Source organism: Dasypus novemcinctus, chromosome X (genome assembly GCF_030445035.2).
Source record: "Dasypus novemcinctus isolate mDasNov1 chromosome X, mDasNov1.1.hap2, whole genome shotgun sequence".
NCBI classification, from domain to species: Eukaryota; Metazoa; Chordata; class Mammalia; order Cingulata; family Dasypodidae; genus Dasypus; species Dasypus novemcinctus.
The window spans coordinates 72,278,695-72,303,511 of record NC_080704.1 but is presented as its reverse complement, the minus strand read 5'-3'; the positions used below and the strand labels follow the sequence as shown (position 1 = coordinate 72,303,511).

The 24,817-nt window shown below is 41.5% G+C and overlaps 1 pseudogene; it reads left to right on the top strand.

Moving 5' to 3' along the window:
- Positions 1-8,112: 8,112 nt before the first annotated feature.
- Positions 8,113-23,601, top strand: LOC101443082 (sal-like protein 4 pseudogene; annotated as a pseudogene).
- The last annotated feature ends 1,216 nt before the right edge of the window (positions 23,602-24,817 follow it).

The window sequence follows — 24,817 nt, the reverse complement described above, 5'->3', positions numbered from 1 at the left end:
AGTTTTCTTATCTTAGTTAACATTTTAACAGAGAGTTTTCTTACAAGCATGATTTCCCTAACAAGGGCTTTATTTAGCAGTTTTGCCTGTGTGTCATGTTGTACTTGTTGCAAAGGCTCATAGGCTCCATTGCCCATAAATACATCCAAGGTAATAGCAATATTGTGAGCCTGATTAACATTCAGCCTGAGCACTGCATTCTTTAAATTGATTTATTTTCCATAAGAAATAGTGGCCTCCTGTCAAGCAAGCTTTAGCTAAAACCATCCAATCTTTGGGAGAATTAGGTTTTGACTTACTGATTCTATTAAGGAGAAAGTAAATGGGACAGAGGACCCATATGTGCTACCAGCAGATTTCAATTCTTTTAACTACTTAAAAGGAATGAAGTAGATGCACATATTGTCCAGGATTACTGGGACCAAGGTATTCTATGACAGGAAAAAGAGTAAATTCAGAAACATCATGGTGCTGCATCTGGGCAGACTGTTGACCAGTGAGATAGAATGGGGGGCAACAGCTACAGGAGACACTGGGGAAGGAGAACCCACAGTAGGGGGAAGGCACTGTTGATCAACAAGGGTGGCTTTTTTCAACACTAGTTGATCCTTCAAAGACAATGGTGACACCTGTTTTTGAAAGGGGGCAGGAAAAGACTCACTGTTATCTTTCTCATCTTTCTTATTACTATCTGGGTTTACCAGACTAGGAGAAGACTGTTTAAATAAAGTTCCATTACCATGCACCATGGTAGCTTGAGGAGCCGAACTGGGAGTGGTAGCGTCTCTTTTGCTTTCAGGAACCAGATTTAATGAATCAAGAATTAAAACCCACAAAGTGAAAGTAGTTACTAGAATATTGCTTAGGCCCTCTTTAGTATAATGGTCTCTTAATTTCTGTTCCATTTTATGCCATGTTTCCACATTAACAGTTCCTTCCTCTGGAAACCAAGGACAAGTCTGTTGAACAAATTCTAAAAACTTTTTTAACTGTTCTAACCACCCTTAGAACCTCTATCAGACAACAATGCCTTCAACATATAGACATAGAAATTGCACTGAGAAGAGTTGTGGTTCCCCATGCTTAACACCAAATTTACCTCTAAACTATGGGCTGTGGCAGATGCATCTATCCTTTCAACAGGATTTGATGCAGTTGACAACCTAAGGACAGGAAAAGAATTTATATCCTGCTGTTTTGGAGTGCAGTGTTATGATTATGTCTATTAGGTTTATCCATTCATCATCATATTATTCAAGCTCTCTGGTGTTTATTTTGTTGTTGCTGTTGTTGTTCCTCTACCCAGATGTTCTCTCCAATGCTGAGAGTGGTGTATTGAAGTCTCCAACTATTATTGTAGCAATGTCTCTTTCTCCTTTCAGTTTTGCCAGTGTTTGCCTCATGTAACTTAGGGCATCCTGGTTAGGTTCATCGACATTTATGATTGTTATTTCTTCCTGGAGAATCATCCCTTTTATTAATATGCAATGTCTTTCCTTGTCTCTAATAACAGTTTTGCTTTTAAAGTCTATATCATCTGATATAACTATCCTAGTTTTTATTTTTTATTTTTTATTTTTTTTCTTTGCAGACACATTTTTTAATTGATTTTGTAAAAATATTACATTAAAAAAATATGAGGTCCCATTCAACCCCACCACCACCACCCCACCACTCCCCCCCCCCAGCAACATTCACTCCCATCATCATGACACATCCATTGCATTTGGTAAGTACATCTCTGGGAATCCCTGCACCTCATGGTCAATGGTCCACATCATGGCCCATACTCTCCCCCATTCCATCCAGTGGGCCCTGGGTGGATTTACAATGTCCGGTGATTGCCCCTGAAGCACCGTCCAGGGCAACTCCAAGCCCCAAAGGCACCTCCACATCTCATCTCTTCCTGCCATTCCCCATACCCATCAGCCACCATGTCCACTTTTCCCACTCCAATGCCACCTTTTCTTGTGGACCTTGGATTGGTTGTGTCCATTGCACCTACTATCCTAGTTTAATTTTTTTAAAAATTTTTTTGATACTGCATGAGTGGAATATCTTTTTCCAAATTTTTACTTTCAATCTGTTGGTATCCTTGGGTCTAAGGTGAGTCTCCTGCAGAAAGCATATAGATGGCTCGTATTTTCTCATCCATTCTGCCAGTCTGTGTCTTTTGATTGGGGAGTTTAATCCACTAATATTAAATATTATTCCAGTAAAGGTAGTTCTTATTTCATTGATTTTGATCTTTGAGTTTTATTTGTCAATTTATTTTTACCACTCTTGAAACTTTTAGCTACTGTTACTGATACAGTCATCATTCCTAGACTCCCTTCCAAGCCTCTCTCTCCTGTCTTTTCAGGCTATAACATTCCTTTCAGTATTTCCTGCAAAGCTGATGTGTTTGTTATAAACTCTCCCAGTTTCTGTTTATTTGGAAGTAATTTAATCTCACTCTCATTTTGAAAGATATATTGTCAGATAAAAATTTCTGGCTGGCAGTTTTTCTCTTGCATTGTCTTAAATATATTATACCATTGTTTTCTTGCCACCATGGTTTCTGATGAGAAATCAGCATGTATGGTTGCACGTTTCTTGTTGTCATTTAGTTCCCTGAGACCCTGTTCAATTTTATCCATTGTGTTCTTCATCGTTTTTTTTGTTTGTTTGCTTTCAGAGGCCATGTCTTCGAGTTCGCCAATCCATTCTTCTGCTTCCTCAAATCTGCTGTTATATGCCTCCAGTATATTTTTAATTTCATTTGTTCCTCCTTTCATTCCCATAATGTCTGCTATTTTTTTATGTATGCTTGAAAATTCATCTTTGTGCTCCTCCAGTGTCTTCTTAATATTGTTAATCTCTTTAGTCATCTCATTGAATTTATTAACGAGTTTTGTTTAAACATTTATGATTAGTTGTCTCAACTTCTTGTCATCTGCAGGCTTACCTTATTCCTTTTTTTTTTTTTAGATTTATTTTTTTATTTATTTAATTTCCCTCCCCTTCCCCGGTTGTCTGTTTTCTGTGTCTTTTTGCTGCGTCTTGTTTCTTTGTCCGCTTCTGTTGTCGTCAGCAGCACGGGAAGTGTGGGCGGCGCCATTCCTGGGCAGGCTGCTCCCTCCTTCGTGCTGGGCGGCTCTCCTTATGTGTGCACTCCTTGCGCGTGGGGCTCCCCTACACGGGGGACACCCCTGTGTAGCACGGCACTCCTTGCGCGCATCAGCACTGCACATGGGCCAGCTCCACACGGGTCAAGGAGGCCCGGGGCTTGAACTGCGGGCCTCCCATGTGGTAGACGGATGCCCTAACCACTGGGCCAAAGTCCGTTTCCCATCTTATTCCTTTAACTGGGCCATATCTTCCTGTTTCTTGGTAAGGATTGAAATTTATTTTATTTTTATTAAATTGTCTTTTTCTTAAAGATACATAGATCACAAAAAATGTTACATTAAAAAATAAATATGAGGTTCCCACATCAACAACCTCTTTCATCATTTTGGCACATTGATTGCATTTGGTGAATACATTTTGGAGCACTGCTGCACTGCATGGATTATAGTTTACATTGTAGTTTACACTTTCCCCCAGTACATTCAGTGGGTTATGGTAGGATACATAATGTCCAGCATCTGTCCCTGCAATATTATTTAGGACAACTCCAAGTCCTGAAAATGCCTCTATATCTCATCTCTTCTTCACTCTCCCTGCCCTCAACAACTACCAGGGCCACTTTCTCCAGATCAATGCTACAGTTTCTTCCTTTGCTAGTCACAATAGTTCTATAGTAGAATACCAGTGCTTTCACTCTAATCCATATTTTGTTGTTGGTGTTTTCACATCTGGCTTGCTAGATGTATTTATTCTGGGTGCAATTTCTCCCTTTAGTTTAAGGCTTTCTGTATTTTCTCCCTTGCTCATTGTGAGGTAGGAGTTGAGGATATAGCTAATGCTGTAAGCTATGGAGGCTGAAGATGCCCACATTGCTGCAGGAATTGATGAAGCGTCTCTCTCTTTATCCTCTTTCAGGGGTAAGCACAGAGCTGCAGCTGTGTATAATAATCCAAACTGAGCAGGACAAGACTATCTATAGTTACCCTAAGAGACTGATGATGTTTCACACTCCTTCTTCCCCTACCTTGGACATGGATGGATCTATAGTTGTGCACAGCAATCTATACCATGTGGGTCCAAAATGACCATAATTGTCAAGGTAAACTGATGTAGTTCCAGGCCCCCTACTTGCTGGGAGAAGGAATGGACCCTCTGAAGTGACCAACATTCTAATATGTGTGGGCCAAATACACATGTATGTGCCCTGAGAGACTGAGGGAATACTGTCTCTTCTGCCCTTTAGAGGAACAGAACCATCAGTGCCCAAAGTAGTAGTCTGAAAATACCCACTTTTACCCAGAGAGGCTGAGGAAACATTAGTCCCCTCCTATCCTGTTATGGCATGGGGTTAGATCCACAGGCTTCTAACAGTTCAGTCCCTGTAGGCCAAAAATACCCACTATTGTCTGGAGAGGCTGTGGAGACACCATACCTCTCCTATCCTATTGGGTGCGAGGGTGAATCCATAGGCATCCAACAGTCCTGTTCATTCAGGCTGAAAGTGTCTGCCACTGCCCAGAAAGGCTGTGGAAACACTAGTCTCCTCCTTTCCATTTGGGGTTTGAGGGTGGATCCAGAAGTACTCAATAGTCCATATTGTGTGGGTCAGAAGCACCTGCAGTTAACCAGAAATGTTAGGCAAACACAGTCCTTCTTTTGTCCTATTGGGAACGGGGTTGGAGCTACAGGTGCTCAATGGCCAGGTTTGTGCAGGCCAAAAGCACCTGTGGTTGCCCTGAAAACCTTAGGAAACACCAGCCCCCACCTATCATATGGGGATACAGAGGTGGAGATGAACTCAAAGGCACACAATAAACCAGTTCATGTGGGCTGAAAATGCCTGCCATTGCCCAGAAAGTTGGAAGATAACCAGTTCCTCTCCTATACTATTGGGGTCCAGACATACAGCTCCAGGTGTCTGACTATTCACTCTCTGATGGCAGAGAGCACCTGCAGTTGCCTGGAGAGCCTGGTGCAGGTCCCACCAGCTTCCTTTCTGCTGAAGTTGGGGCTGGAGCATAGGCTAGGACTGCGGTTCAATCTCGGTGGAAAGAAGCCTGTCCCTAATTTCACTGGATTTTCATCTGGCCAGGCTTCCCTTCATGCCAGGGCAGAGTCAAAATGGCAGGTACTGAACTCTTTCAAACTTGGACAGGCTCAAACTCTAGCTGTTTCTAGGATTATAATTTAACCAGCCAAGTTCACTAATCAGTAGCTGAAGTCATTGGCCAACTGTCTCTTCCTCCACCATTTATGGGAAAAGAAACTTCTGACTCTGGCCACAGAATAGCTCCTGAGGTGGCTTTCCCTGATAGAGTAGGATGGGCAATGTCATCTGCAGAGTGGCTTTCAGTTTCCCAGAGAAGTGGTGCAGGTCCCCCCAGCTTCATCCCTGCCAGAGGTAGGGCTGGAATTTAAGCTAGAGCTGCAATGCGATCTGGGTGCAAAGAACCTGGTCCCTATCAGCACTGTGATTTCCAGTCACCCCCGCTTCCCCTCTTGCTGGGGACAGAGTCAGAATGAGGGCTACTGGTCTCCTTCTGACCTGGACAGACTTAATGTGTAGCTGTTCCTAGGATTACACTAACCAGCAGCTGAAGTTGGTGCCACACCATGTCTTCCTCCCCCTTTTTGGGGGGGACAATGTGGCTTTCAACTCCAGCCACAAAATAGCTCCTGAAGCTTGTGCCATGGGCACCAACCTCCATGGCATGGAGGGCTCTACTAATGAATCTTTTTTGCAGATGGGCAGTCTCCTCCTTCCATATTTTCAAGGATGTTGTGGGATACTCTTCTGGTCCCTGGGGCCCCCAAATAGGTGCTTTAGATAGCTCTGTGTGATAACTAACTGCTCTGTAACATGAGCGGACTCCAGGAGTTTCTTAATCTCCTGCCATCTTGGCTTCCCCTCCCCCCAGGATTTTAGTCCACTGATTTTTGACAAGCTAATCCAGTCCATTTTACTGGGACAGAAAAGTCTGTTTAACAAACGGTGCTGGGAGTGCTAGATATCCATAACTGAAAGAATTAAAATGGGCCCCTATTTCACTCCTTACATAAGAATCAACTCAAAATGAATCAAAGACCTAAATATATAAAAGCCAGGACCATAAAAACTCCTAGATTATGTAGAGAAACATCTTCAAGACCTTGTGTTAGATGGGGATATTTTATACCTTACACTCAAAGCATGAATAACAAAAGAAAAATATTTATATAAATAGGACTTCCTCAAAAGTAAACACTTATACATCTCAAAAGACTTCAGGAAGATAGTAAAAGTGCGGCATATTGAATGGGAGAAAATACTTGGAAACCCTCATCTAACAAGAGTTTAATATCCATGATATAAAAAGAAATCCTACAACTCCCCAACATAAAGAAAATGACCCAATTTGAAAAGACTTGAATTAACATTTTTCTAAAGAAGGAATACAAATGGTGAAAAAACACATGAAATAATTTTTAACGTCTCCAACTCTTAATGAAATGCAAATCAAAGCTACAATGAGATAACATTGTAAAGCTACTAGAATGGCCACTATTAAAAACACAGAAAACTACAAGTGTTGGAGAGGATATGGGAAGATAGGAGCACATATTCACTGTTGGTGGGAAAGTAGAATGGTACAGCCACTGTGGAAGTCTGCTTGGAAGTTCCTAAGGAAGTGAAATATAGATCTGCCATATGACACTACTAGGCATATACCCAGAAGAACTGAGAGCAGGGACGGGACACGAACAGACATTTGCACACAGTTGTTCATAGCACCATTATTCACAATTGCCAAAAGATGGAAACATCCCAGGTGTCCATCAAGTGACAAATGGATAAACAAATGGTAGTATATACGAGGTTGGAATAACATTCAGGTGTTAGAAGAAACGAAGTCAGGAAGTATATGACAACTTGAGTGAAGCAAGCCAGACAAAAATGACAAATATTAAATGATTTCATGATAATAAATGGAATATAATGAGCAAACCCATGGACTTAATTGCTAGAGTGTAAGTCATTGGAAAACAGAAGGAGGTTAAAGAATGGAAAGGTGAGGTTTAATCTCTGTAGAATTGCTTTTAAAAAGGCTGTTTGCAAATGTATGGACATGAATAGAAGTGGTGAAAGTACCTCAAACTGTTTGCAATTAGCAGCACTAATATATGGGTATGATTGTGGTTGAAAGGGAAGGTCATGTATATCACTAGAAGGAAATCTAAAAGTCAAAACCTGGGACAGTATAGCTTAGTGAACCCACTAGTGAAAAATAGGTATGATTAATAGTGCAGATATAAGAATTTTTTCCCTGAAACAAAGCAAATATACATTAATTTTATAAGATTTTAATATCAGGGTGATATTTAGGTGAAAATACAACCAAAACTAACTGTAGACAATACCATATAGCAATAAATTAATAAGCTTCCATCAATAGTAAAAAATGATTCATGCTAATTGAAGAAACAAGACAAAAAGTATTACATATTTTTACTCCACCTATATAATATATAAATAAAAATAAATTATAGAGATGGAAATAGATTAGCATTTATGCATAGCAGAAGAAAGATAGAGAGATTGACAGGTAGTGATAAGGAGTAGAGTATTTTGTTTTGGGTTTGTTATGGGTTTCTTTGTTGTTTATCTTTCTTTTTTCTTCTTCTGGCTTTTTTGGAGTAATGAAAATGCTCTAATATTGATTGAAATGATGAATACAAACTCTGTGATTATACCAAATGCCATTGATTGTACACTTTAGATAGATATATTATTTATGAATATATTTCAATAAAATTAATAATGAAAAGACTTCTAGACTCCTCAATGCACACCCTCCTATTCCATTTTTGATATTACTTCCCTCTCCTACACTCTACTGTGAAAGGAAGAGACTGGGAAGCATAAAATAAAACTTCAGTCCAAGTGCTTCTCTTGCCCCTGTTTTCTACCTCCCACTCCCATTCCCTCCAAATGAGATGGAATTCATTAGTACAAACCTCACTATGCATAGGAGAGAGAGCTCAGCCTCTTCTGTCCCACAGAGTACCATTAAATTAAAGCATCATCATTTGTTGTCAAACACAAGGAGCACCCTGAAGACATTAGGCAGTCACAAGTCTCAGCAGGTGTCGGATGCTGTGACTTTGTTCAGCCAGAGAGTTGGAATCCTGGGTCTGTCTCTGAACACCTTGAAACAAAAAAAGCTATCTCACATAAACAACCATTTCACTGAAACCCTTTGCCCTGAAGCCAGACAGGATGAGGACATTCCTGAAAATCATGTCATGCCTCCTGGGGGCTTTGCTACCTCAAACTCTAAGTTCTGTGCTCTTCCAGAATCATTTTTTCTCTGCAGCTTTAGACCCATCCAAGAAAGCTTAGGCTCCGAACACATCTGCAGTGGAAGTCAAACCCAAAGAAAAGGCCATTTTCTGCAAGTACAAGTGAAAGCATTGTAGTAAGGTTTTGGGGGACTGATAGCTCCTTACAGACCTATGTGCACTCCCACACTGGAGAGAGATCCTTCGTGTGTTCTGCCTGTGGCCACCATTTCACAACCAAGGAAACCTCAAATGGTCTAGTAGATATAGTTTGGGTTCTATTGCCTGTGGGTGAGACCCGCGCGGGCTCCTCCCTGCTGGGGGTGGGGGGAGTCGCGGTTCAGCCCAGTGGCACCGCTTTTACACGGCTCTGAGCTGTCGAGGAGTTCACGAGCTCTGGGCGAGCTGTGCACGGGCTGATGCGACGGGTCGCCTTTGCAGTGGGATTTGGGAAGATAGACGGTGCTTTGTTTTGAAGAGGGAGAAACTTGTGATTGCGAAAATAAACAATAGTGCTTCCGCCTGAAGCCCCGCCCCCAAAATCCCGGCAGCCGGTCTCCGACCCAAATAGGCTGTAGGCAATAAAGAGACGTAATCGGAAAGTTGTATTAGGCTGCGGCAAGGGAGGGGGATACGTCTGGAAGCAGATTAGGGAATATTTTGCCAAGCTTGGGAAATCCGATTTTCGAATCTGTTTTCGGCGTCACAGGCCGGGCTTCAGAGCTGTACTAGCAAAGTGGCTGCGGTGTAGAGGCGCCCTCTAGTGGCAGAGGTTTGGAATCACAGGACGGGAGCTGTCTAAAAGCTGAAGTGAAATATACTAATGAGCCCAGCTAAGTAAATGAATTGCAGGGTTCAGTCATAATATAAAGTTTGCGGATCTGACTTCCCCCTTAAGGCTGGCACCCAGCTGAGGGGATCCCACAGGGCTGTATTACACTGCGGGGCTCCCAGGATTCCTGTAGACCAGATTGGAGGGTGCCAAGTCTGAATTCCCTAAAATCTGGTGGCCCACACCACAGAGACTCACATCTCTTGAGACCTCAATATCTCAGACTTTCCATCCCTGAATCCATCACGCACTGAGGTCCATCTGAGGTCCTTAAATGCCCTAGCCTTCAACGTTGGCGTTCTTTCCTTATCGTTTCATTTTGTTTTGTTTTTATTTTCATTTTGACTTATTCTTTACTTTTTTCAATTTCCTGATTGCTAACACCGCATTATCCCCTAGTCTTCTCTCACAGCGTATCCCCCAAAGTCTTTCTTTTACTCAGTTATTTAAGGCTTTATTTCGTGGTAGGTGCTGTGAAGTGGGTGTTTTAATTCTGAGTCGTGCATATCTGTTTTTTTTTTCTTTCCCCTATCTGTTCCCCACCCCTTGCCCATCCCCTTCTACTTTCTTCCTCTTGTCCCTTCCCCCCCACTTTCTTTTTTTTTTCTTTCTTTTTTTCTGTTGTCTCTCTCCCTCTTGTCCCTCATATTCTACTTAGTTTATTTTAACTCAATTATAAAATAGGTGCGGCAGGAAACACCTCACATTTGCTGGGGTTTTCTCATCCTCCACTGCCTCATTTCTGTGTGAACTGATTTAGCCTACCTGCACTATCCTCTTCCCCCTACATCTTGATACCCGCCACCATCTACTGGCTCTCCCATATTCCACCTCCCACCTCCCTTTCTTCGATCCATGAAGGGTCTAAGTCTTAACTTCTAATACCTATGATTTGTTTTCTGTCTGTTATCCACTCTTGAAACTATTACCATTTTTTTTCTCTTTCCCTCTCTCACGAAATCAATAGCTTTTTAGCTCATACCATAATCCTACCATATTCAATAACCTACCTCATAATAGGTACTCTACCTACTGCTATAACTCTACACAATTTACATAAATCTAACCTCCATCCTTCCAGATCTCATATTCTTGCTTTGCTAACATATATCACCAATATTACTTTACACTTTTCCCTTGCTTACACAATTGCCTTCCCCCAACACTAATACTTTCCTTTAAAGTGAACTTAACCAACAACAAGAAACTAGAATAAGAAGAAAAAAGTGACAAAGAGAAGATATAGCACCTATGCAAAAATAACAGCTAATTAACCTCGAAGAGCAGACAAAGAAGCTAAGGAACTGATTAAATCCGTCAAGATAAAGAGATGACCAGAAAGCAACAAAAATCTACAAACCAAACCAGTAATCAGGAAAACATGGCTGAATCCAATCAACAAACCAATAATCACGAAGGGGAGCAAAACTTGGCACAAGCAATGAAAGATGTCAGAACATTTATCACCAACAAATTTGACGAAGTAATGAAAGAGGTTAACAACATGAAGACATCACTTGGAGGGGAAATTGCAGACATACGCAAAAACATAACAGATATGATGGGAATGAACACCACAGTTCAAGAAATCAAAAATACACTTGCAGCAAATATCAGCAGACTAGAAGAGACAGAGCAGAGAATTAGTGATGTGGAAGACAGTACTTCAGAAATCAAACAGATAGTAGAAGCGGTCAATAAGAAGATAGAAAAAATCCAATTAGGATTTAGGGACCTGAATGACAATGCAAAACGCTCAAACATACGTATTATAAGCATTCCAGAAGGTGAAGAGAAGGGAAAGGGGTCAGAAGGAATGCTGCAGGAAATAATGGCTGAAAACTTCCCAAATCTACTGAAAGAGACAGATGTACATATCCAAGAAGCACAGCGCACTCCACAAGTCATAAACCCCAACAGGCCCACCCCAAGACATATACTTGTCAAATTATCCAATGCTCAAGACAAAGAGAAAATCCTAAAAGCAGCAAGAGAAAAGAAAACCATCACATACAAGGGAAGCTCAATTAGATTAAGTGCTGATTTCTCTTCTGAAACCATGGAGGCAAGAAGGCAGTGGTATGATATAGTCAAGGTACTAAAGGAAAGAAATTTCCAACCAAGAATACTCTATCCAGCTAAATTAGCATTCAAACATGATGGAGAGTCAAAATATTCGCAGACAAACAGAAACTGAAAGAGTATACCAACAAGAAACCTCCCCTTCAAGAAATTCTAAAGGGAGTTCTACAGGAAGAAAGGAAAAAACAGGAAAGGCAGAGTTGGAGGAGAGTATAAGACCAAAACAATAACAAAAAAGACAAAAAAAATATACAAACAAAATATGACAAACACAAATCCAATCAAAATATGGCTAGCACAAATAATTCCTTGACAGTAATAACACTGAATGTCAATGGATTAAACTCACCTATCAAAAGATTCAGACTGGGACATTGGATAAGGAAATATGACCCATCCATATGCTGTCTACAAGAGACACATCTTAGACCCAGAGACGCATGGAGATTGAAAGTGAATGGCTGGAAAACAATCATACAAGCTAACAATAACCAAAATAAGGCAGGAGTAGCTATATTAATATCAGACAAAATAGACTTTAAATGTGAAACAATTGTGAGAGACAAAGAAGGATACTACATTTTAGTGAAAGGAAAAATCTGTCAAGAAGATCGAACAATCATAAATATCTATGCCCCTAACAAGGGTGCCTCTAAATACGTCAGGCAAACGCTGGAAAAACTAAGTGAAAGAATAGATACATCTACAATTATAGTGGGAGATTTTAATACACCACTATCAACTCTGGAAAGAACATCTCAAAAGAGAATCACCAAAGAAACAAAACATCTGAATAGTATATTAGAGGAGCTGGATCTAATAGATATATATAGATAGCTACACCCAAACACAGCAGCATATACATTTTTCTCAAGCGCACATGGATCATTCTCCAAGATAGATCATATGCTAGGCCACAAAGAAAGGCTGAACGAATTCAGAAAGATTGAAATCATACAAAACATTATCTCTGACCACAGTGGAGTCAAGCTGGAGATTTGCAAGGGACAGAAGCCCAGATTTCACACCACGATTTGGAAATTAAACAGCACACTCTTAGAAAAACAGTGGGTCAAAGAGGAAATCTCAAAAGAAATCAATGACTACCTTGAAACAAATGAAAATGATAACACAACATACCAAAATTTATGGGATGCAGCAAAAGCAGTACTGAGAGGGAAGTTTATAGCCATAAATTCATATATCAAAAAAGAAGAAAGAGCAAAAATTGAAGAACTAACTGCACATTTGAAGGAATTAGAAAAACAACAACAAAGTAACCCAACAGGAAGAAGAAGGAAGGAAATAACAAAGATAAGAGCAGAACTAAATGAAATAGAAAATAAGAAAGCACTTGAACAGATAAACAAGACCAAGAGCTGGTTTTTTGAGAAGATCAACAAAATTGACAAACCTTTAGCAACACTAACAAAGAAAAAAAGAGAGAAGATGCAAATACACAAAATAAGAAATGAGAAAGGCGATATCACCACTGACCCCACAGAAATAAAGACTATCATAAGAGGATATTTTGAAAAACTATATTCTAACAAAAATGACAATCTAGAGGAAATGGACAAATTCCTAGAAACACATAAGCAGCCCATATTGACAAAAGAAGAAATTGATGATCTGAACAAACCAATCACAAGCAGAGAGATAGAATCAGTTATTAAAAATCTCCCAACTAAGAAGAGCCCAGGGCCAGATGGCTTCACAGGTGAATTCTACAAAACATTCTGGAAAGAACTGACACCAATCCGGCTGAAACTATTCCAAAAAATCGAAACAGAAAGAACTTACCCAACTCCTTCTACGATGCCAACATTACCCTAGTACCAAAGCCAAACAAAGACATCACAAGAAAGGAAAATTACAGACCAATTTCTCTAATGAACATAGACGCAAAAATACTTAACAAAATACTTGCTAATCGTATTCAACAACACATTAAACGTATTATACACCACGACCAAGTGGGATTCATCCCAGGTATGCAAGGATGGTTTAACATAAGAAAATCAATCAACGTAATACACCATATAAACAGATTGAAGGAAAAAAATCACATGATTATATCTATTGATGCAGAAAAAGCATTTGACAAAATACAGCACTCTTTCTTGATAAAAACACTCCAAAAGATTGGAATACAAGGAAATTTTTTGAACATGATAAAGAGTATATATGAAAAACCTAAAGCCAATATTGTTTACAATGGAGAAATCCTAGACTCCTTCCCTCTAAACTCAGGAACAAGACAAGGATGCCCACTGTCTCCGCTCCTATTTAACATTGTCTTAGAAGTACTTGCTCGAGCACTGAGGCAAGAACCAGAAATAAAAGGCATTCAAATTGGAAAGGAAGAAGTCAAAATGTCATTATTTGCAGATGACATGATGATATACATAGAAAACCCTGAGAGATCTACAACGAAGATTCTAGAACTCATAAATGAGTTTAGTAAAGTTGCAGGTTATAAGATCAATGCGCAAAAATCAGTAGCATTTCTGTACACTAATAATGAGCAAGATCAGGAGGAAATCAAGAAACAAATACCATTCACAATATTAAATAAAAAAATCAAATACTTAGGAATAAATTTAACTAAAGAGGTAAAGAACTTATACACCAAGAACTATACAAGATTGTTCAAGGAAATCAAAGAAGACCTAAATAAATGGAAGACTATTCCTTGTTCATGGATAGGAAGACTGAATATTATTAAGATGTCTATCCTAACAAAACTGATCTACACATTCAATACAATCCCAATAAAAATCAATGCAGCCTTCTTTAAGGAACTAGAAAAACTAACTATGAAATTTATTTGGAAAGGAAAGAGACCCCGAATAGCCAAAGACATACTGAAAAAGAAAAATGAAATTGGAGGAATCACACTACCTGACTTCAAAACATACTACAAAACTACGGTGGTGAAAACAGCATGGTATTGGCATAAGGAGAGACACATAGACCAATGGAATCGAATTGAAAGCTCTGATATAGAACCTCACATATACAGCCACATAATATTCGATAAAGCCACCAAACCCTCTCAACTGGGAGAGAGTGGCCTATTCAACAAATGGTGTCTGGAGAACTGGATAGCCATATGTAGAAGAATGAAAGAGGATTACCATCCCACACCTTATACAAAGATCAACTCAAGATGGATCAAAGACCTAAATATAAGAGCCAAGACCATAAAAACCTTAGAAAGCAGTGTAGGGAAACATCTACAGGACCTCGTAATAGGTAATGGATTTATGAATATCTCACCAAAAGCATGAGCAGCAAAAGAACTAATAGATAAATGGGACTTCCTCAAAATTAAAGCCTTCTGCACCTCAAAGGAGTTTGTCAAGAAAGTAAAAAGGGAGCCCACACAGTGGGAGAAAATATTTGGCAATCATATATCTGATAAGAAACTTATAACTTGCATATATAAAGAACTCCTACATCTTGAAAATAAAAAGATAAACAATCCATTTAAAAAATGGGAAAAAGACTTAAACAGACACTTCTCCGAAGAAGAAATACAAATGGCAAGAAAGCACATGAAAAAATGTTCCAAATCTCTAGCTATCAGGGAAATGCAAATCAAAACCACAATGAGATACCATCTTACACCCATAAGATTGGCAGCTATGAAAAAAACAGAAGAATACAAGTGCTGGAGAGGATGTGAAGGAAGGGGAACACTCATCCACTGCTGGTGGGAATGCAGAAGGATCCAACCATTCTGGAGAACAGTATGGCGGTTTCTCAAAAAACTAGCCATAGATTTGCCATATGACCCAGCAATACCACTGCTGGGAATATACCCAGCAGAACTGAAAACAAGAACACAAACCAATATATGTACACCAATGTTCATAGCAGCATTGTTCACTATTGCCAAAAGTTGGAATCAACCCAAATGCCCATCAACAGACGAGTGGATCAATAAAATGTGGTATATACACACAATGGAATACTACTCGGCTGTAAGAACAAACACACTACAAACACATGTGATAACATGGATGAATCTTGAGAACCTTATGTTGAGTGAAGCAACCCAGACATTGAAGGACAAATACTACATGACCTCAATGATATGAAATAAATAAGCTGCCCTAGATAGCAAGAGACTGAACGATAGGCTTGCAGGAAATCGGAGGGTGGAGGAAGGATATGAGCCGATGTCTGCAGGGGTGGAATTTAAGACAAGATGGTGGTAAGTATGAACACAAAGAAGAGATAAAAGGGGGGCAAGGGGTTGCCTTTGCTTGGGGCTTTGCGGGTTTGAGGGTGGCTGGGGAGGGACGGGTGGGTAACGTTGCCCAAAAGTGGGGGGAGGGAGGGATAGCATACGAACCAGGAGAGGGTCAGGTGTTGGTGGAGAGTAAAATGCCGAGAAAATCATATCAAAATATAATAAAGAGGGTTACCTGTTTAGAATGCTCGGAGGGGAGGGTCTGATGCAGGACGGGCTGCTGGGGAATGTCTAAATGCTCATTCTGCCAGAGTGGGTGACACCATGGGGTAGAAACCCAAGTAGTGAGAGTGGGGGTGGACCCACATCCTGGGGAGGACTAATGCCATCCAATAGAGGGAACTGTATCCCTCGAGAGAAAGGGTGGCTCCCAGGGCATTGGGGCAGTTGAGCAAGTTAGGCCCTGAACACTATTCCATCTATCTCTGGAAGTGGCTCCTCAGGAAACGGAGGTTGGCTATCACTGAGGGCACCAAGGTGGAAGGGAAAATGGACGTTAAATGTGTGGAACCAAAGTAAATGGGGGGTAAGAGAGGAGTTTCTTGAGAGTACACAAGGATGGATATAAAACCTGTAATATTACACCATAACATATAGGAGATGACAGACTGATAATGTAAACCATAATGTAAAACATAGGATAACTAAAAATGTAAAGAACTGTGTATCCTAAAGTATGCACCATAATGTAAACACAGATGTCACCTTGTTAGAAAGCTAATGTCTCAGACTCTGTACATCACTTTAAGTAAATATGATATGAATAGGGTGTAAGAGTATCACTGTGGAAGGGAAAAGGTTTTCTGGTGGATGTGTGGGAGTGCTGTATATTATATATATACATTGCTGTGGTCTAGGACTCCTGTGAAGAAAAGCTGAATAATTAGGGGGGGGGGGAAAAAAAAAGAAAAAAATAGGATGTGGAATTTTTTCAAGTCAACATTCATTATCTAAGTTCTCTATCTAACTTTATCCAAGTTCTTTATCTATCCTTTAAACTCATCGCTATATGCCATTCCCTAGTAAGGGACCATGACATTATATTGGGCTTCAAATTTCGGGGAGTTCTGAATCACAGAGTGTTTCAACAATGGCAATGGAGGGATACTGGTATGGGATACCAATGACAGGTGATATATGACTGACAGGGAGCTGTACAGAACATATGTCCAGGGTGCATGGTAATGATTGGATATACTCATAGTGGCAACAATTAAAAACCACAGTAGGGGGGGTACTGGGTTCCTGGCCAGTGGTGCTCTGTCGTGGTCCCTAGGGGAGCAGCGACAGTCTCCCAGGTACAGTGGTGGGGACCGGGAGGGAGTGAGGGTTCAACAGGGAGCCCCTGATACTAATGACTATGCTTGTGAGCTGATAAACCCAAAATAATAACAAGGCCTAGAGCAACTTTGTGCCTGGGTATTTCCTTCTGTCAGCCTTCATGTTACTCAAATGTGGCCAGTCTCGAAGCCAAACTCAGCATGTAAATGCAATGCCTTCCCCCCAGGGTGGGACATGACACCCGGGGATGAGCCTCCCTGGCAACGAGGGAACACTATCAACTACCAACTGATGATGCAACTGGAAAATGACCTTATACGGAAGGTTCAATGCGGATCAGCAGAATATCCATGTCTACATAAAATACCATGACTTTAAAATGCTGTTTGACCTAAAGTAAGGGGGAAATGGAAAGGAGAAATGAGTTTATATGGCTACGAGTTTCTAAAAAAGAGTCTGGAGGCTGGCAGAAGGTTTGCCCTCATGCACAACTGAGCAGAGTCAGAGAGACAGATAAAGCAGATACAACCCCCAGATATTGGTTCCTTTGAGGGCTAAAGAGACCCATGGGAGTTATGGTCATGGCCGATGGGGTTAACTACCAGGGCAGATGGCCCCTCTTTGGAAATGGTGTTTATGTGTGATGAATCTGGACTCAGATGGGATCTCCCTTCATAAGACTTTCATGCTAATGTGCTGGAGGTGCAGTTAATGTTGGGGTTTAAGATATATTTAGGGGATTTGAATCTCTGGACTGACAATGTGATAGCCAGATCCTGAGCCTCAACAGACTCCAGCACCTACAATATGATTTATTGGGCTTACCACACTCAGCTAAGATGGAGGTGAAGAAGGACAACCACCACACCATGGAGCCTAGAGTGATTACAACTGAAAATGGGAGGATTGCATCCAGCATCCAGGTGGAATCTGAGCCTCCTCTTGACATAAAGGTGCAATGGACACAACCAAACCAGTGTCCACATAGAAGAGGTGGCATTGGTTTGGGAAAAGTGGACATAATGGACAAAGGGTATGGGGAAAGGCAGGAAGAGATGAGAGGTGGAGGCGTCTTCGGGACATGGAGCTGCCCTGGATGGTGCTTCAGAGGTAGTCACCGGACATTGTAAATCCTCACAGGGCCTACATGATGGAATAGAGGAGAGTATGGGCCATGATGTGAACCAATGTATATGAGGTGCAGAGGTGCCCAAAGATGTACTTACCAAATCCAATGGATGTGTCAGGATGATGGGAACGAGTGTTGTTGGGGGGGGGGAGAGGGGGGTGGGGGGGTGGGGTTGAATGGGACCTCACATATATATTTTTAATGTAATATTATTACAAAGTCAATAAAAAATAAAAAAAATTAAAAAAAAATAAAAATAAAAAATGGGAAAAAGACTTAAACAGACACTTCTCCGAAGAAGAAATACAAATGGCAAAAAAGCACATGAAAAAATGTTCCAAATCTCTAGCTATCAGGGAAATGCAAATCAAAACTACAATGAGATACCATCTTAAACCCATAAGATTGGCAGCTATGAAAAAAACAGAAGAATACAAGTGCTGGAGAGGATGTGAAGGAAGGGGAACACTTATCCACTGCTGGTGGGAATGCAGAAGGATCCAACCGTTCTGGAGGACAGTATGGCGGTTTCTCAAAAAACTAGCCATAGATTTGCCATATGACCCAGCAATACCACTGCTGGATATATACCCAGCAGAACTGAAAACAAGGACACAAACAGATATATGTACACCAATGTTCATAGCAGCATTGTTCACTATTGCCAAAAGTTGGAATCAACCCAAATGCCCATCAACAGATGAGTGGATCAATAAAATGTGGTATATACACACAATGGAATACTACTCGGCTGTAAGAACAAACACACTACAAACACATGTGATAACATGGATGAATCTTGAGAACCTTATGTTGAGTGAAGCAACCCAGACATTGAAGGACAAATACTACATGACCTCAATGATATGAAATAAACAAGCTGCCCTAGATAGCAAGAGACTGAACGATAGGCTTACAGGAAATCGGAGGGTGGAGGAAGGATATGAGCTGATGTCTGCAGGGGTGGAATTTAAGACGAGATGGTGGTAAGTATGAACACAAAGAAGAGATAAAAGGGGGGCAATGGGTTGCCTTTGGTTGGGGCTTTGGGGGTTTGAGGGTGGCTGGGGAGGGACGGATGGGTAACATTGCCGAAAAGTGGGGGGAGGGAGGGGTAACATACGAACACAGGAGAGGGTCAGGTGTTGGTGGAGAGTAAAATGCCGAGAAAATCATATCAAAATATAATAAAGATAATTACCTATTTAGAATGCTCGGAGGGGAGGGTCTGATGCAGGACGGGCTCCTGGGGAATGTCTAAATGCTCATTCTGCCAGAGTGGGTGTCACCATGGGGTAGAAACCCAAGTAGTGAGAGTGGGGGTGGACCCACATCCTGGGGAGGACTAATGCCACCAAATAGAGGGAACTGTATCCCTCGAGAGAAAGGGTGGCTCCCAGGGCATTGGGGCAGTTGAGCAAGTTAGGTCCTGAACACTATTCCATCTATCTCTGGAAGTGGCTCCTCAGGAAACGGAGGTTGGCTGTCACTGTGGGCACCAAGGTGGAAGGGAAAATGGACGTTAAATGTGTGGAACCAAGGTAAATGGGGGATAAGAGAGGAGTTTCTTGAGAGTACACAAGGATGGATATAAAACATGTAATATTACACCATAACATATAGGAGATGACAGACTGATAATGTAAACCATAATGTAAAACATAGGATAACTAAGAATGTAAAGAACTGTATATCCTAAAGTATGCACCATAATGTAAGCACAGATGTCACCTTGTTAGAAAGCTAATGTCTCAGACTCTGTACATCACGTTAAGTAAATATGATATGAATAGGGTGTAAGAGTATCGCTGTGGAAGGAAAAAGGTTTTGTGGTGGATGTATGGGAGTGCTGTATATTATATATATGCATTGCTGTAGTCTAGGACTCCTGTGAAGAGAAGCTGAATAATTAGGGGGGGAAAAAAAAAAGATATGATGTAGAATTTTTTCAAGTCAACATTCTTTATCTAAGTTCTTTATCTAACTTTATCCAAGTTCTTTATCTAACCTTTAAATCCATCGCTATATGCCATTCCCTAGTAAGGGACCATGACATTATATTGGGCTTCAAATTCCGGGGAGTTCTGGATCACAGAGTGTTTCAACAATGGCAATGGAGGGATACTGGTATGGGATACCAATGACAGGTAATATATGGCTGACAGGGAGCTGTACAGAACATATGTCCAGGGTGCATGGTAATGTTTGGATATACTCATAGTGGCAACAATTAAAAACCACAGCAGGGGGGGTACTGGGTTCCTGGCCAATGGTGTTCTGTCGTGGTCCCTAGGGGAGCAGCGATAGTCTCCCAGGTACAGCGGCGGGGACCGGGAGGGAGTGAGGGTTCAACAGTGAGCCCCTGATGCTAATGACTATGCTTATGAGCTGATAAGCCTAAAATAAGAACAAGGCCTAGAGCAACATTGTGCCTGGGAATTTCCTCCTGTCAGCCTTCATGTTACGCAAATGTGGCCAGTCTCGAAGCCAAACTCAGCATGTAAATGCAATGCCTTCCCCCCAGCGTGGGACATGACACCCGGGGATGAGCCTCCCTGGCACCGAGGAACCACTATCAACTACCAACTGATGATGCAACTGGAAAATGACCTTATACGGAAGGTTCAATGTGGATAAGCAGAATATCCCTGTCTACATAAAATAACATGACTTTAAAATGCTGTTTGACCTAAAGTAAGGGGGAAATGGAAAAGAGAAATGAGTTTATATGGCTACGAGTTTCTAAAAAAGAGTCTGGAGGCTGGCAGAAGGATTGCCCTCATGCACAACTGAGCAGAGTCAGAGAGACAGATAAAGCAGATACAACCCCCAGATATCGGTTCCTTCGAGGGCTAAAGAGACCCATGGGAGTTATGGTCATGGCCGATGGGGTTAACTACCAGGTCAGATGGCCCCTTTTTGGAACTGGTGTTTATGTGTGATGAATCTGGACTCAGATGGGATCTTCCTTCATAAGACTTTCATGCTAAGGTGATGGAGGTGCAGTTAATGTTGGGGTTTAAGATATATTTAGGGGATTTGAATCTCTGGACTGACAATGTGATAGCCAGGTCCTGAGCCTCAACAGACTCCAGCACCTACAATATGATTTATTGGACTTATCACACTCAGCTAAGATGGAGTTGAAGAAGGACAACCACCACACCATGGAGCCTAGAGTGATTACAACTGAAAGTGGGAGGATTGCATCCAACATCCATGTGGAATCTGAGCCTCCTCTTGACATAGAGGTGCAATGGACACAACCAATCCAATGTCCACATAGAAGAGGTGGCATTGGATTGGGAAAAGTGGACATGGTGGCTGATGGGTATGGGGAAAGGCAGGAAGAGATGAGAGGTGGAGGCGTCTTTGGGACATGGAGCTGCCCTGGATGGTGCTTCTGAGGCAATCACCGGACATTGTAAATCCTCACAGGGCCCACTGGATGGAATGGAGGAGAGTATGGGCCATGATGTGGACCATTGACTATGAGGTGCAGAGGTGACCAAAGATGTACTTACCAAATCCAATGGATGTGTCATGATGATGGGAACGAGTGTTGCTGGGGGGAGGGAGAGGTGGGGTGGGGGGGTGGGGTTGAATGGGACCTCACATATATATTTTTAATGTAATATTATTACAAAATCAATAAACAAAAAAATAAAAAGGAAAAAAAAAAAGGAAACCTCAAAGTGCATTTCCATTGACAACCCCAAGTGAAGACAATCCCCTGCTGTTTGTGTAGTTGCAGGATAAAATGGCAGCAGGCAGAGGTATCTCCTTTGTACTCTCTACCCATACCTGTACATGAATAAACCTCTTCTTAGACAGCAAAAGGTAAAAGTAAAAGGGACCCCCGCTGTAGGGCTACCTCAAAAGCTCTCTTCAGGGACTAACACCAAGGAACTCAATGGTGGACCATTGACTAATGACCTGCAACCTGGGCCTTCTCTAGAAAATGGGGGTGGAGCTTCAGTAACCAGGGGTAGGGACAATTATAATTCCCTAAATGTTGGTGCTTCCAAGAGAGTTGGACCCTGAGCCAGGGTCAGAGACTGAAATTGAAGCAGCTAGTGGAGAACATTGGCAAGGACAACACTGTTCCCAACAAATATCTCATCTGTCATAGTGTCCTAAGCTGCCAAAGATCCTTCAAAATGCATTACTGCACCCACACATGGAGGACGCCCTTCCAGCACAAGATCTGTGGCCTTGCCTTCACCACCAAAGGCAATCTGAAAACACACCTCAGGGTTCATTGAACCAACATGTGGATAAAGATGCAGCATTCATTCCCTATCTGCCAGAAGAAGTTCACTAACACCATTAGGTTACAGCCATGTATTTGAATTCACATGGAGAGTCAGAGTTCTAACATGCCTATGTAACAGAAACTGCCTATGACTTTAAAATTATGGAGCCAATGACGGTTGGTGGAAACTCAGTGGCAGTGCCATTTGCCATGATGATGTCATGGAAAGCATTGATTTAGATGAAGTCAGGTCCCAGGATGACCCCACTAGCTCTTAGAGTTCCCCACAACTCATTCCAAAATTCACTCAGTGTTACCAACTTTGGGGTTCTCCAAGATGGCATCCCTGGATGACCCTGGGAAAGTGGGGGCATGCATTTTTGGCCTGCAGCAGCAGAGCAGCCAGGAAAATGGCTTAATGAAGATCAGTGGCTTGACCGACGACTCATCTTCATTGGTGAGAGGACAGGAGTATCAGGGCAGAAGTCCAGAAGCCCTGGAACTTACACCCTTCCAGGCACTCCTTTTGGCCAATAGCCAATCAGAAGACATCAAGTCCAAGTCTCCTAATGCTGGAGGCAAAATAGAAAACACCAAGTACAGCTGCCCTGAGATGGAAGTTCTCCATATTCTCCCACCAATTTATATCAGAGTGCAGCCAACCTAAATCAAAATTGAATTTCCTTGCACGTTTGTTGGACCCTCCACCTTGTCCCTGGGCGCGACACCTTAATTAGCTGCCCAGCCACGTCAGCAGGACAAGTAACTGCTGCACACCCTGCAGGAAGAACTCGTCCATGAGAAAGCTTCAGATTCCCGAGTGGATTCACACAAGAAGCCAATACGTGCAAAATCTTTGGGGGAACCTTTACCACCAAAGGCTACTTGAAGGTCCATTCCCTGACAGAGAGTCCCTGTGACTTTACAAGTATGGAGCGAACAATAACTCGGCCCATTGTGGCAGGAAGCTGGCCATCCGTAACTCCAAGGCTCTTTTAAGTAGAAGCCGAAAGTAGGTCCTTGAAATGTTACCCAGAGACATCCTGGCGTCTCCTGCGAACGTAGACCCCGTGGTGTGGAATAAGTACACTGTCATGCTCAGTGGTGGCCTGGTTATGAAGACCAATGAGATCTCGGTGATGCAGGGCAGCGGCGCATCCTTGCCTCCTGGAGCCCCTGGGAGCCAGCTCCGTTGTAACACAGTCATCTCCAAGATGGATTCCTCCCAGTCAGGAATCAGTGCTCATGTGGAAAAGCCAAGTGTTACCTACGGATTTCCCAAAAACCAGTCTCCTCATTTCTTGGAAGGAAAGAAGATTGTGGTCAGCTAAGCAAAAAGAGAACTCACGATAAAGGAGAAGTGCAGGCAAGGAAAGTGAAATCTCCAGCATCTGTACTTAAAAAAAAAGAAAGTGAGAAATGCCTGTCTTCTGTCTTCTGTGTTATTGTTGTTGTGTTTTTACCTTACTGATGTTCAATTGATGTTTATGGTTTATAATTGTAATGGCAACCTCAGGCAGTCCTACAATCATAATACTATGATGCTTTGCAAAACAAACAACAGCCACAACAACAAACACCTAGAGAGAGAGAGACAGACAGGCAGACAGAGAAACATATCCAAACAAATGCAGACAAGTTTTGCTTTCTTTTGTTTGCTTGTTTTTAATTTTGGAAAGAAACAGGTCTTGCAAATTAATTGTTTATTGCAACAAACTGTACATAGAAACCTCGTACAACTTAGATTATTTCCATAAGCTGTCATTACTTTCAAGGTGGAATTGGAATTTTTTGAACTAACAGTGGAATAGACAATTACATAACCTAGCAGGTAGGTAGGAGGTTGTGACTGAATGCTTAAGGTTATAACAGTTTATGCAGGTGACTGACAAGGTTGTCTATTTAGGGAAATGTTTTGGTATGCTCCCCAACCCAACATCCATTTTTTTCACTTTTTTGAATGTACTTTTCTTATAACTAAGTTTGTAAAACTACAAAATCCTTTCAATCTTAGAACTGTAACTAAGTAGAATGCCTTCAAATGGGCTTGTTTTAGTCTTTAGGGTATCAATGTGCATGTTACTGCTTATTTAAATACAGGAATATTGGAACCCCAAGACTGCCAATGTACTCACGCTTTCCAGATGCCTTTCTCTTCCTGAATACTGGAAGGGAGGAGGTGGGCAAGTGAGCAGGGGATCTCAGGTGACATAATTTTGCTCACCAGCACCTACTCTGTTGACAATTTGTTTTCATTCTTGAGAAGAAACTCTCATGGAAGGGTGTGTTTCTTGTTACAAGTTCAGATACTAATTTTTAAAAATTTCCTTGGGGACTAATGCCAAGTAATTATGAAGATTATTTTTCTGAGTATTGCATGAGGGCTATGAAGTTGTAACAGGCAAATCCTAGGTGTGAAAGCTCTAATTTGTCTATCTCATTTATGTTTGTAGCCATAGTATCTATTTTCCTATTTTATGTTTGCTGAACTGTTCCTAGACCTTGTCTTAAACCTAAGAGGTGATACATTGATGCAAACAGTCGGAC